The sequence below is a fragment of the Dasypus novemcinctus genome, chromosome 8, assembly GCF_030445035.2.
Source record: "Dasypus novemcinctus isolate mDasNov1 chromosome 8, mDasNov1.1.hap2, whole genome shotgun sequence".
NCBI classification, from domain to species: Eukaryota; Metazoa; Chordata; class Mammalia; order Cingulata; family Dasypodidae; genus Dasypus; species Dasypus novemcinctus.
The window spans coordinates 17,363,291-17,378,447 of NC_080680.1; the positions used below are offsets into that span (position 1 = coordinate 17,363,291).

At 37.4% G+C, this 15,157-nt stretch overlaps 1 pseudogene; it reads left to right on the forward strand.

The window, feature by feature from the left end:
- Positions 1–2,112: 2,112 nt before the first annotated feature.
- LOC101440378 (arf-GAP with coiled-coil, ANK repeat and PH domain-containing protein 2-like) lies at positions 2,113–10,900 on the forward strand (annotated as a pseudogene).
- The last annotated feature ends 4,257 nt before the right edge of the window (positions 10,901–15,157 follow it).

The following is a 15,157-nucleotide window of genomic DNA, read 5'->3' on the forward strand; positions in this document are numbered from 1 at the left end:
ACCACAAGAAAAGAAAATTACAGATCAATATCTCGTATGAATGTATATGCAAAGATCCTCAAAAAATACTAGCAACCTGAATCCAAAAGCTCATTAAAAGAATTATGAATCATTGTATTAGTCAGCCAAAAGGAGTGCTGATGCAAAATACCAGAAATCTGATTGCTTTTATAAAGGGTATTTATTTGGGGTAGGAGCTTACAGATGCCAGGCCATAAAGCATAAGCTACTTCCCCCACCAAAGTGTATTTCTATGTGTTGGAGCAAGATGGCTGGCAACATCTGCCAGGGTTCAGGCTTCCTGGGTTCCTGTTTTCTTGCTTCTCTCTGGCTCAGGTCCTCTGTTTTCTCCAGAAGGTTAGCTGTAGACTATTAGGCAAATGGCTCTGTCTTTCTCTCCCTAAGGTTTCTGCCATGTCTAAGTGTAGGGAGCCGTCTCTCTTTCACTCTCGACACAAAACGCCATGATTCATTTGTGTTGCGCTCTAAGGCCGTCATTCCTTGGTTTCCTACTTCCTCTTTCTTCTTCCCCTTTGTTCTCCCTCTCCCGCCACTGTTTCAGGCGACAGGCTCCGATTGGGCACTCCCTAAAGCGCGCAAAAATCTTTCCGCGGCCGCTGCAAAACAACCATCTGCGCATGCGTATGGCGGGAAAATAAAAATCTAGTTATCCAATCATTTACTGACACATACGTTGTCGTCAGTATGTGTCACTTCCTTCATCCCTGACTATATATACCCCTGACCAACCCCCAATAAACGAGACTTGATCAGAATCCTGTCTTGTCTCCATTCTTCGTGTCTCTTGTCCCCGTCTCTGTGTCGTCTGCTTTGTTTCTAGATTCCCCGAACTTGGTCGGACAGGAGACGTCCTGTCGTGTTGGCCTGGCCCACAGGCGGGCCGGGTCATCTAAGGAGCCGTCTCTATTCCTCTGTGTTCTTCTCCTTGCTCAGATCCTCTCTTCCCAGGGCTTGCTTCTCTTTCCTCTGTGTGTTTACTTCCTGGGGCTCCAAATCAAACTCCAACATCAAAATCTTCCAGCATCAAAAAGCTTCAACTCTGTCTTTTGTCATGCCATTTTTCTGTGAGTCCCCACCCACCAAGGGGTGGGGTCTCAAAGCCCTAATGATGTGGCCCAATCAAAGCCCTAATCATAACTTAATCATGTCCAAGTACAGACCAAATTACAAACATAATCCAATATCTATTTTTGGAATTCATAACTATATCAAACTGCTACAACCATGTTCAGATGATATTTATCCCAAATATGGAAGTGTGGTTCAAGGTAAGAAAAGTAGTTAATGTAATACATACCAACACAATGAAGGGGAAAAAGAAATCACATGACCATGTCAATTGATGCAAAACAAGTATTTGACAAATTCCAGCACCCCTTCTTGATAAAAAGAAAAACACTTAGAAAACTAGGAAAAGAAGGAAACTTATTCAACACGCTAAAAGCATATATAAAAGCCCACAACTAACATCATATGCAATGCTGAAAGACTGAAATCTTTCTAAGATCAGGAATAAGACAAGACTGCTCATGGTCACCACTGTTAATCAACATTGTATTGGATTCTAGCTAGAGCAATTAGTCAAGAAAAAGAAATAAAAAGGCATTCAAATCAAGGGATAAATGTAAAACTTCCCCAATTTGCAAAAGACATGATCCTATATAAAGAAAATCCTGAAATATCCACCACAAAGCTACTAGAACTGATAGATGATTTCAGCAAATTGACGGGGTAAAATAACACCATGCAAAATCACTAGTATTCCTATACATTAGTAATGAACAATCTAAAAATGAAATCGATTAAAAAAATTTCATTTACAGTTTCAACCAAAAAAATCAAATATGTTGGAAGAATTCTTACCAAAGATGTAAATGACTTATGCTCACGAAGTGAGAAAATATCACTAAAAGAAATCAAAGACCTAAATAAACAGAAGGGTATTCTGTTTTCATGAGTTGGAAGAGTAAATATTATTAGGATTTATAGATTTATAGATTCAGCACAATTCCAGTCAAAATTCTAATAGCCTTCTTTGTAGAAATGTAAAAGCTGATCATCAAATTTATATCGAAGGGTAAGGGGCCCTGAATGGCCAAAGCCATCTTGAAAAAGAAGAAAAATGTTGGAAGATTCACTCTTCCTGATATAAAACTTAATTCAAAGGCACAGCAATCAAAAGATCAAAGTAAGAGCACAATGAAAGATATACAGTCCTAATGGAATTGAATTGAGAATTCAGAAATTAACTCTCACATTTACTGTCATTTGATTTTTTCAAGGGTGCCAAGTCCAGTCAATTGGGAAAGAATAGTCTCTTCAACAGATAGTGCTGGAAATACTGGTTGTCTGTATGAAAAATAGTAAAAGTGGACCTTTACCTCACACCATATTCAAACATAAATTTTAAGTGGATCAAGGACTCAAATATAAGAGCCAGAAAAATAAAACTCCTGGAAGAAAACATAGGGAAAAATCTTGAGGACCTAGAGTTAAAGAATGGTTTTCTTTGGCTTTACACCCAAAGCACTGGCACCAAAAAAAAAACCAAAAAAAAAACAACAAAAAAAACATAGATAAATGGAGCCTCATAAAAATGTAAAACTTTTGTACTTCAAAGGACTATCATTAAAGTAAAATGACAACCTACAAAATGAGAGAAAATATTTGGAAACCATATATCCAGTGATGGCTTATTATCCAGAATATATAGAGAAATCCTATGACTGAACAACAAAAAAAGAAACAACCCAATTTATAAAAATGGTCAAAAGATGAATAGATATTTCTCCAGAGAAGGTATACAAATGGTCAAAAGGAACATGAAAAGTGCTTAACATCATTAGCCATATGGTAAAAGCAAATAAAAAAAAAACAGTGAGAGAATTTTTTTTCTCCACAAGAAAAGTTACAAGCATTGGCGAGGATGTGGAGAAATAATGTCACTCATTTATTGTTGGTGAGAGTTTAAAATGATCTTGCTGCTGTGGGTGAAAGTTTGGCTGTTCCTCAGAATATTAGGTATAGGATTATCATGTGACCTAGCAATTCCACCTAAAGATATATACCCCCAAAGATTTGAAAACAGAAAATCAAACAGATATTTGTACACCAGTATTCATAGTGGCATTATTCACACTTGCCAAAAGGAGGAAGCAATCCAAGTGTCCACCAATTGGTGAACGGATAAACAAAATGTGATATATACATACTGTGGAAGTTCAATATTATTTATGAATTCCAAAGATACTAATTATGTTTGTAAACTGGTCTGTTCCTCTGGGCAAGATATACTTTGATTTATATTCAAAGAGTTGACATTTACTTGATTAAATCAAGATTAGGACTTTGATTTGATCATGTCATCAGGGCATGCAGGGTTGTGTCCCCCCCCCCCTCCTTGGTGGGCTATATAAATGTACACTCAATCAAGAAGACAGAAGTAGATGCACAGAGAAAATACTCAGAGGAAGAGAGATGGCTCCATAGACATGGCAGAGGCCCTAGGAAAAGAGATGAGCCATTCACCTGATAGTTTACAACTGCCCTTGTGAAGTAAGCAGAGCAGCTGAGGCTGGAAAGAAATGAGTTTTATGCCAGCCTACAGCTGAGATTGGAAGAAGCTGGACCAATGGAACCTTAAGGGAGAAGAGGAAAGCTGAACCCTTGCAGACTTCGCCCACCATCTTTCTTCAACAGGTGGCAACAGAATTTGGTAAGGAGGTAACCTTGAGTTGAACTCTTTGGGGTCTTGTAACTGTAAGCTTTTACCTCAAATAAATGCCCTTTATAAAAGCCAACAGATTTCTGGTACTTTGCATCAGCACCTCTTTGGCTAACTAATACACATACAATGGAACATGATTCAACCATAAAAAAAAATATGAAGTTCTGATACATGCAAAAACATGGATGAACCTTGAAGATATCATATTGAATGAAATAAGCCTGACACAAAAGGGCAAATAATACATGATCTCACTGATTTGGAATAATTAGGATAAGCAAATTCACAGTATCAGGAACTAAAATATAGGTTACCAGGGACTGGAGTGAGGGAGGAATTTTTTTTTAATTGATAGGACTGTACAACACAAACCTTGACTCCTCAAGTGAATCACCATGCACTAGTTAATAGTACAAGTATTAAAATGTTCTTTCATCAATTCCAACAAATGTAGCATATAATGCAGGATATTAATATACTGGTGTATGGGGACTCTGGTTTTTTGCCAGATGTTTTGTAAACCTAAAAATTTTCTAACAAAAATTCCAAATGAAGAAAAGAAATGTTGAATGGCTTACTGAGGTTTTCAAAAATTTCCTATAAACAATTTATTTGTGATTAAGACCTATATAGAAAATCAAAGGTTATTAAGGAAAGGATCCATAATTCCTTATATAATGATATAGTTTACAAAACATATAAAAGGGGCTGCTAAAGTGACATGCAACATGCTCAGTTACATAAACTCTACAGAGCTCAGAGAATATTCACATATACACTTAATGCTCTAATTGTGAATATGCAATTTATTTCTGCCTTTTGGGAAGCATCCTACATAGTGAATGTCTATGAATATTTTGTTGTATGTTATTAAACATTTTAATATTTCATAATTGCAAGGGTTTTGATGTAATGATCTATACATAAAGGCTTTTATTAGTATTTCCTATTTATTGCCTTTAGAACAATCATTCATCATTAATGGGGGTTGAATTTTTGTTGTAAACTTTCACTCACTGGAGAAATTTATACTCTTATTAACTAATACTCAATGTGCTATCAATTCTTGGTAAAGGCTTTCCTACAGATGTTCAAATGCTAGGTTCCTCCCATGGTATGTATATCTCATTGATAATGAAGAATTGTGAATAAAACCTTACGATCATTCAGAATGTCTCAAATTTCTTCAGTGAGTTGTTCTATGTACAAACTGAAATCTTATTTGTAGGATGTATTAACTTAGGGATGGTACATAACAAGTAAACCCAAATCCAAAAGAGCTCAGCAGAAAACAAGTTTATTTCCAGGTCAACAAAAATCCAAGTACGTGCGTGGAGGAAACTCTGTTCCTTAGAGTCATTCTTGATTCTTGCCTCCCTTGAACTTGTACATTTTTATCTTCTGTTTATTACTCACTGGGAGGAATCTCCATATTCCATTCTGATACAAATATCAGAGAACTTGGGGGATGTTGAGGAATATCTTTTATAGGACTTGTCACTGACTCCACATTACACTACTCAGCTGTTAGTGTCAAGACTTCATTGGAGGGGAGAGTGGTTGAAAATTTAGAACAGGTATAGGCTAAGGGAAAATATGAAATTTTTACTGATATCAAATTAGGTTGTACAAAATGGGAATTGCCCATGCCTAAGTCAAAATGAGGAATGAACACTAGTAGGGGGATTTCCCACACTTATTACCATGTTAAACTTTCTTTCATGGGGTTTGATATAACATGGATCTCTACTATGTATGTATTTTCTGCTCTACTCAAAAAGTTGGATTTGGACTAATGGTTATCACATATTACATACTAGGATTCCTCTCATTCCTGTGTGATTCTTCTGGTGTTTAAAAGGCAAAAGAGGGAATTGGACTTGGCCCAGTGGTTAGGGCGTCTGTCTACCACATGGGAGGTCCGTGGTTCAAACCCCGGGCCTCCTTGACCCATGTGGAGCTGGCCCATGTGCAGTGCTGATGCACGCAAGGAGTGCCGTGCCACGCAGGGGTGTCCCCCACATAGGGGAGCCCCATGCGCAAGGAGTGCACCCTGTAAGCAGAGCTGCCCAGCGCGAAAGAAAGTTCAGCCTGCCCAGGAATGGCGCCGCACACACGGAGAGCTGACACAACAAGATGATGCAACAAAAAGAAACACTGATTCCCGTGCCACTGACAACAGAAGCGGAAAAAGAAGAACACACAGCAGATAGACACAGAGAACAGACAACTGGGGCGGGGGGGGGGGGGGAGAGAAATAAAATAAATCTTTAAAAAATAAAATAAAATAAAAGGCAAAAGATTTATATGCTCTGAAGAGAAACCAGAGTATTCTTCTGGTGTTTAATGCAATTGATTTCTGGCAGAAAGTTTTCACAATTGTATTACTTTCTGAGGGTTTCCCTACAATTTAAGGTCACAGAGAATAGAAATCATAGAGAATATTTCCCAGATTCATTTCCTTCATCAGAATATATTCTTGTGTGAATAATTTGATATATAATGAGGTCAGATCTCTGGCTGAAAAACAGTGAGGCATGATTTCTAGCAGTATATTACCCCATATCCCATATTCTTTACTTTCAAAGGGTATCTCCCCTGTGTGATTTCTCTGATGCAGTGAAAGAATTTCAACTGCAGTCATAATTGCCCAAAACTGGAACAAACCAAGATATAAATATGTGAATGATGCATTTATATGGAATGTTATTCAGAGATAAAAATAACTGAGCTATCAAGTCATGAAAAGAGACATGAAGGGGCCTGAAATGCGTATTACTAAGGGAGAAAAGCCAGTCTAAAAATATAAGAGCTGATATGTGAAGTCTGATTTAATGCATCACTTCTTTAGTGTTTTATAGAGATTACTGATTAGTTTTTGCCAACTCTTGGGTACTTCAGGAAATCTAACCTGAAAATACTTACGGAATTCTTCCATAATTTGACTTATATGATCTTATATGGAAAGAGATTCTCCTCTTCACAGTATTCTTAGGTGCTCCCAAAAAACTCCAATGTGTCATGTGTCACACATCAATTTGATTATTTTGAGACTTTGAAGCTTTTATCCAGGTTACCTATAGGATATTCAATCACAAAAACAAGAATGTATCTTCATGTTTAAAATTTGATGCGTTTTATTAGAGGGTATCATTTGGAAGGATAAGGGAGCACATGTCTTTAAAGCTATCACCCAAAATCATAACTTGTGATACCAAAGTTGGGGCTTTTAAGGCTCAATTAAGACATGTCCATCACTAGGGTCATTTGTGTTCAGGTGTTCCTGATATCAAACAACATCTTGAAGATGTGGATGTTGAGATGTAACTTTACTGACAAGACTCATGCACTGATGTCTGGCCATCAGCTTCTTACGAACCTGGTTGCAATATCTAGACTTGTTTTACTCGTAAGATTCATGGGTGTTGAGAACCAGTTGTGTTGCAGGTGTTTCTTGGAATGAAAAAAAAACAAGGCTCTGATGGACTAAATGACAGTTTGTGAGGTGGGATGGCTAAATAGAGAGGACACTGGAGAGTTCAAAATAGAAAAATATCAAGAGCAAGGACTTGGCTCAATACAATGCTGGAAGACTAGCAAATATCTTTGTTTCCTCTAAAATAACCTCCTTTTCTCGTACACACTGGGCTGATGTTGAAAAACTAAAATGAAATGTTTATTTTTGCAGAATATTGGATTACAAAAGCTTTTGAACCCACAATTTGAGCAGGTATATTATGTGAAATTTCAGAGGATTTAGTATCAAAGTCCATGAAATGAGGGCATGCTTTTGGATTCAGATGTAATTGAAGCCCATTAGGCATAACGAGTGCCTCCTGAAAACATCAGCAACTGTACCTCCCTGTGTGAAGCTGCTCCTGTCTTGACTTCCTGTTACTCCACAAAAAAAAATTGATCTGAAAATCATTACATGTGTGAAAAAGTCAAAGACCAAAAATTGTACCCTGTATTATTCCTCTTACATGAAATTCTATTAAAGACAATTAATCTACAGTGATAGGAAGCTGAGAGAACAGTTCCCAGGTGGGGGTTAAAAAAAAGAAGTGGTCTGGTATATTTCAACTTTCAGTAGATGGAGATTTAACTCACATATTTAGTCATATAGAGTTCTGAATAGAAGGCTTCTTCAGGAGGGGCGTCATGCACTTCAGCTCCCTTGGCTCCTCCAGCACCTACTGTGAGGCATCACAGAGGCTGAGTGGAGGTTACAATGGATTTTGAGGAGTGTCTGGAGGACCTGCTCCACTTCAGGGCTGCACTGGAAGAAGTAGAAGAAGATGTGGCAGAATTGGAACTAAAACTTGATAAGCTCGTTAAGCTTTTTATTTTGGTGACTGATACTGGAAAAGCCTTTTGTGTCTCAAATAAACAGTTCATGAGTGGTATTGGAGACCTGATGCAGTATTCTAGTAATGATGCAGTTAGCTGAGACAAATTTGACCAAGTTTTCTGACAGTCTTCAAGAAATGAAAAATTTTCTTACAATCCTGTTGATCAAACTCAGAGATCAATTAAGGCACAAATGCAGAACTTTGTTAAAGAGAATCTTAAAAAATTCACAGATGAAAAGAAACAATTTTAAAAAGACATGCAGAAAAAGAAAATGCATTTGGTGAAAATGCTCAAGTACAAAGAAACAAACAGCATGAAGTTGAAGAAGCCACAAACATTCTGACAGCAACAAGAGAACCTTTGACTACTTACTTCAGATTAATATTCTTCAATCAAAACAGAGATCAGAGGGAAACGGACTTTGGCCCAGTGGTTAGGGCATCCATCTACCACATGGGAGGTCCGCGGTTCAAGCCCCAGGCCTCCTTGACCCGTGTGGAGCTGGCCCGTGCGCAGTGCTGATGCGCGCAAGGAGTGCCCTGCCACGCAAGGGTGTCCCCCACGTAGGGGAGCCCCACGCGCAAGGAGTGCACCCGTAAGGAGAGCCGCCCAGCGCGAAGGAGGGAGCAGCCTGCTGAGGAATGGCGCCACCCACACTTCCCATGCCGCTGACTACAACAGAAGCGGACAAAGAAACAGACAAAGAAACAAGACGCAGCAAAAAGACACAGAAAACAGACAACCGGGGGAGGGGAGGGGAATTAAATAAATAAAAATAAATCTTAAAAAAAAACAAAAAACAAAAACAGAGATCAGAAATCCCAAAATCAATGTTATCCTTTATGTATGCCCATTTGGCCTTCTTTCATCAGGGTACATGATCTATTTAGTGAACTTGGGTCCTATATGAAGGATCTTTGTACGCAGTTGGATCAACTAGTTGTGAATGCAGTAAAGAAGAAAAGAGAGATGGAGCAAAAGCATTCCATAATTCAACAAAAGAATTTATTCAGTGATGATTCTAAATTAGAAGATAATGTAGATGCTACAAATGGCATTGTTATGGAAGGTTGTCTGTTCAAATGAGCCAGCAATGCCTTCAAAACTTGGAACAGATGCTAGTTTCCAAAACAAAACAATCAGTTTGGTTTACCGGAAAACGTTTAGGAATAAAACCACTGTGGTAGTTGAAGATCTCAGGCTATGCACAGTGAAATATTGTGAAGACATAGAATGACGATTCTACTTTGAGGTGGTCTCTCTAAAAAAAAGTGTTATGGGGAAGCAGATGTGGCTCAATTAGTTGGGCACCACCCTCTCACATAGGGGGACCCAGGTTAGGCTCCAAGTGCCTCCTAAAAAAGAGAAGACGAGCATACCCAGAGAGCACACAATGAGCAGGCAGCAAGTGCAAACAACAAGAGAAATTAAATAAATAAATAAATAAATAAATAAATAAATAAATAAATAAATAAATAAATAAAAATCTTTTAAAAAAATTGTATGCTCCAGGAAATTCTGAAATTCTGTGCCACTCATGGATTAAGGCTGTTCAGAACAGTATTGCCATTGCTTATTGAGAGAAGAGTGATAAATCAGAAAAGTTGGATGAAAAATCTCCATCCGTAGGAATCCTAGAAACTGAAAATGAGTCAAAATAGAAACTGAGAGGAGAAAGCACACTGCAACAAGTCCAGTGTATCCCTGGCAGTGGCAGCTATTGTGATTGCAGATCTGTGGTGGGCTAGAATAACTTGGACGTTACCCTATGTATTGAGTGTTCCAGGATTCACTGCAGTCATGGAGTTCATTTTCCAAATACAATCTTAAGCTGCGGACACCTGGGAGCCTGAATTTTTAAAGCTTATGTGTGAGTTGGGGAATGATGTTATAAATTGAGTTTATGAAGCAAAAGTGGAAAAAAGGAGATATAAAGAAATTACTACCAGGACAAAGAAGAAAAAGAGGCATATATCAAAGCAAAACATGTGGAAAGGAAATTTGTGGATCAATATTCTATATCATCATCATCTCCCAAGGAGGAAAAAAAGACTGTCACCAAAAATTGTGAAGAATTGAGACCGAGCATTTCTAAGCTTGGGCCAGAGATCAAGTCAGAGCATCTGTCCAAAGTTTCAGGGAAAACTTTGCAGTGGAATCCAGCAGAGCCCTGATGATGGAAGAGAATCTTTATCCTCCATATGATTGTGAGGGAGAAAGGCAAGATGTGTTTTTAACCACCTTAATCCAGGATTTCAGATTTATAGGGCTTATCCTGGACTTCAGCTTCATATGAAAAAAAAAAACTTATTAAAATGAATGAGTCTTTGACTCATGGTGCAGATGTGAATTGGACTGATTCAGAAGAAAACAAAGCAACACCACTTATTTAGGCTATAGTAGGGACTCTTTGTTGACATGCGAGTTCCTCCTAGAGAATGGTGCTAAAGTGAACCAAAGAGATGTACAAGGGTGGAAACCACTGCATCATGCTACCATCTTAGGACACATGGGGCGAGTGTGTTTATTCTTAAAATAAACATGCTTATTTTAAGAGGTGCCAATCAACATTCCACTGACAAAGAAGGGAAAGACTCTGAGTCTAGCTGTGCAAGTAGCCAAAGCTGATACAGTGACCTTGTTGTGTTTAGCAAGAATGAATGTAGAGATGCAGGACCCAAAAGGACTTTATGGACAGGTGATGGAACTTATTGGGACATTTTTCATGATTTCTCCCAAATGGCATCCAATAATCCAGAGAAACAAAATCGTTTCCAGCAAGATTCACAGAAATTTTAAAATTTTCAAGAACAGGAAAATATGAAATCTGATGACCCTCCCCCTATAATGTGTACAGCTGAAAACACAATTTCTTTAATTCTACCTACTTAATTTTGGTAGCTATTGAATGGTTTGGTGTTACCTACCATTCACTAGTATCTTTTCAAAAGAAAGATATATTTTCTCTTCCCTCTTTCCCCCCGCCCCATTTCTCCTCTTTGTGTCCATTCACTGTGTGTTCTTCTGTGTGTCTGCTTGTCTTCTCCTTAGATGGCACCTGGGAACTAATCCTGGAACCTTCCAGAATGAGAGAGAGGTGTTCAATTTCTTGTGCCACCTCATCTCCCTGGTCTTCTGTATCGCTTATTGTCACTCCTCTGTGTTTTTCTTTTTATCGTTGTTGTTGTGTCATCTTGCTGCACCAGCTCTCCGCTCAGGACAGCTTGCCACACAGGCCAGCACTCCTGCATGTGCCAGCACTCCTCTAGGGCTGGCTCACCCTGTGAGCCAGCTTGCCTTCACCAGGAGCCTCAGGAATCGAACCCTGGACCTCCCATATGGTCGATGGGAGCCCAATTGCTTGAGCCACATCTGCTTTCCTCACTAGTATTTTTATAAATTAAAATGTATTTTAATACATTTTAATACATGACTGGGAGAAGAATGTACTTTAAGACTTCTCTTTTTTTTTAAGCCAATTTAATTAGTTGTTTTGTATTGAAAAGTTCAATCTAGATTTAGCCTTTTTCTAGGTTACAAGATGCTGAGGGGGTTAGTTAGAGAAAGTCACTTTTTTGCCAGTGGGTTGTAGCATTGACTTTTCCAAGCATTCTGCCCAGGATCACTCAGTCAAGTGTGTCTGTGTCAAATGGGAGTCAACTATCTTGACTGTCTCAACAGTGTCTTTTCTTTAGCCTCCCTGATGATTATTGGAGGTTCAGAATTAAGTCTTATTTTAGTAGCCTAGCTGTCATACATACAATTTAATTATTTAATTATTAATTACTAGAAGTAAGGAATACATTCTCCCCATTTTTGCTCATAAATGCATTTATATTCTTTAGATGGCAGGCTACTTTTCCAGTACTTTAACATATATGTATATAATGGCTGCACAAGTAGATCTAGTTCAATCCTTTAGAATTATTCTGTTTTAGTAAACAAAAAGAAGCCATTAGTTTTTTAACATAATTTTTTAAGTTAGAGAAGTTGTAAATTTACAAAACAATCATGCACAATGTGCAAAATTCCATACAATAACCCTCCACCAACTCATTACATTGTTGGGGAACATTTATTACAGATTATGAGACTATATCATCAGAGTATTACCACTCACTATAGTCTATAGCATAAGTTTGATATGTTTTTTCTACCCCCCTCCCCATTATTAACACAGCACCTTCTTTGACATTGATGGCAAGAATATTACAATATTTCTGATAACTATAGTCCATAAATTACATTAATTTTATTTTCCCATGCATTTCCATATTCTTACCACCTTGCAATTGTGAGGTTACATTTGTTCTAGTTCATAGAAGAATATTCTTGTTTGTACTTTTAACCACAATCTGCATCCACCTGTGGGTTCCCATGTAATACAGTCCCTAGATTATTCTCTACATTTCTTTCAATTAACATTTACATCCTTAGACTACCCCCTTCAGCTGCAGTCCCATTTATAAATAGCTGTGTTAGTTATACTCATTATACTGTTACCATCAACTCTATCCATTTCCACACCTTATAATCAAGCTAATTAAAAATTCTACTTACATTAAGCCTCTGTACCCCTACTCAGACCTCATCCTATACCCTAAAAACCTATACTCTAGGCTTTTTTGTTTTCTAGGAGGTACTGGTGAATGAATGTATATGGGAAGGAGGCACTCAACCACTTAAGCTACATTCACTCCATATACTCTAGATTTTAACTCTATGTGTTTGTTCTTTGTATTTAGTTCATATTGGTGAAACCATACAATATTTGTCCTTTTCTGTCTGGCTTATTTCACTCTGAATAATGTCTTTGAAGTTCATCCATATTACCATGTGTCCCAATTCCATTTCTTCTTACAGCAGCATAGTAGTCCATCATATGTGTATACCACATTTTGTTTATCCACTCATTGGTTGATGGACACTTGGGTTGTTTCCATCTTTTGGCAATTGTGAATAACACTGCTATGAACATAGGTGTGCAAATGTCTTCTGTCACTGTTTTCAGTTCTTCTATATATATTCCTAGTAGAGGAATTGCCAGATCATATAGCAGTTCTGTAATTACCTTCTTGAGGTATAGCCAAACTGTCTTCCACCATTCTATATTCCCACCAACAATGAAGGAGAGTTGCTATTTCTCCACACCCTCTCCAGCACTTATTGTTTTTTTTTGTTTTTTAAAAAATACTGACCATTTTATGAGGTGTGAGATGATATCTTGTTGTCATTTTGATTTGCATTTCCCTAATAGCTAGTGATATTGAACATTTTTTTGTGTGTGTTTATATTTCCTTTTTGGAGAAATGTCTAAGTCTTTTTAAAAAAAGATTTATTTTATTTATTTATTTCTCCCCTTTCCCCTTGTTTGCACTTTCTGTGTCTCTTCATCATCCTTGTTTCTTTAAGAGGCACCAGGACCAAACCCAGGACCTCAGATGTGGGAAGGAGGTGCCTAATTGCTTGAGCCACCTCCATTCCCTGCTTTGCTGTGTCTATCATTATGTTTTTTCTTCTTGATGTCTTGTGTCATCTGTTGTGCCAGCTCGTTGTGCCTGCCTGTCACTCCAGCTTGCTATCTTCTTTAGGTGGCACCAAGAACTGAACCAGGGACCTCCCATGTGGTAGGTGGGAGCTCAACCAGTTGAGCCACATCTGCTTCCTCCATTTTTAAATTGGGTTTCTTGCTCTTTTATTGTTGAATTGTTTTATCTCTTCAAACCTTTATCAGATATTTTGTGTCAAATATTTTTTTCTCATTGAGTGGGCTGCCTTTTCACCTTCTTGACAAAGTCAAAGAAATCACAAAAGTGTTTAAGTTTGAGGAGGTCCCATTTTTTTCTTTCATTGCTCATACTTTTGGTGTAAGGTTTAAGAATCCACTACCTACCACCAGGTCTTGAAGCTGTTTCCCTACCTTTTTTTTGAGGAGCTTTATGGTTCTAGCTTTTATATTTAAGTCTTTGATCCATTTTGAATTATTTTTGTAAAAACTGTGAGATAGATGTTCACTTTCTTTCTTTTGTATATGAATATACCACTCTCCCAGCACCATTTATTAAATAGACTGTTCTGCTCTAGTTGGATGGGTTTGACAGCCTTGTCAAAAATCACTTGAATGTGGATGTGAGAGTCTGTTTCTGAACCATCAATTCAGTTCCAATGATCTATATGTCTATATGCCAGTACCATGCTGTTTTTATCACAGTAGCTACATAATTATATTTAAAATCCAGAAGTGAGAGCCATCCAACTTCATTCTTCCTTTCTGGCTATTATGGGCCTCTTACCCTTCCAAATATATTTGATAACTGTGTTTTTCATTTCTTTTAAAAAGAATGGTGAAATTTTTATTGGGATGCATTGAATTTGTACATCAATTTTGATAGAATTGACATCTTGATATTTAGTCTTCCAATCCACTAACATGGAATGTTCTTCCATTTATTTAGGTCCTCTTTGATTTCTTTAGCAATGCATTATAGCTTTTTGATTAAAAGTGCTTTACATCCTTGGTTAAGTTTCTTCCTAAATATTTGATTCTTTTAGTTGCTATTGTAAATGGAATTTTTTTCTTCACTTCCTCCGCAGATTGCTAATTTCAAATGCATATAAACATTACTGATTTTTGCATATTAATCTTGTATCTTGCCACTCTGCTGAACTTGTTTATTAACTCTATTAGTTTTCTTGTAGATTTTTCGGGACTTTCTAGATATAGAACCATATCATCTGTAAATAGCAAAAGTTTTACTTCTTCCTTTCCAATTAGGATGCCTTTTATTTCTATTTCTTGCCTGATTGCTCTAGCTAGAACCTCTAGCACTACATTGAACAACAGTGGTGACAAGGGGTTTCCCTGTCTTGTTCATGATATCAACTTTGTCTTTCGCCATTGAGTACAATGTTAACTGCTGATTTTTCATATATTCCATTTATCATGTTGAAAAAGTTTCCTTCAATTCCTATGTTAGGCAGTATTTTTATCAAGAAAGGATGCTGTATTTTGTTAAATGCTTTTTCTGCATCAATTGAGATGATCATGTTATTTTT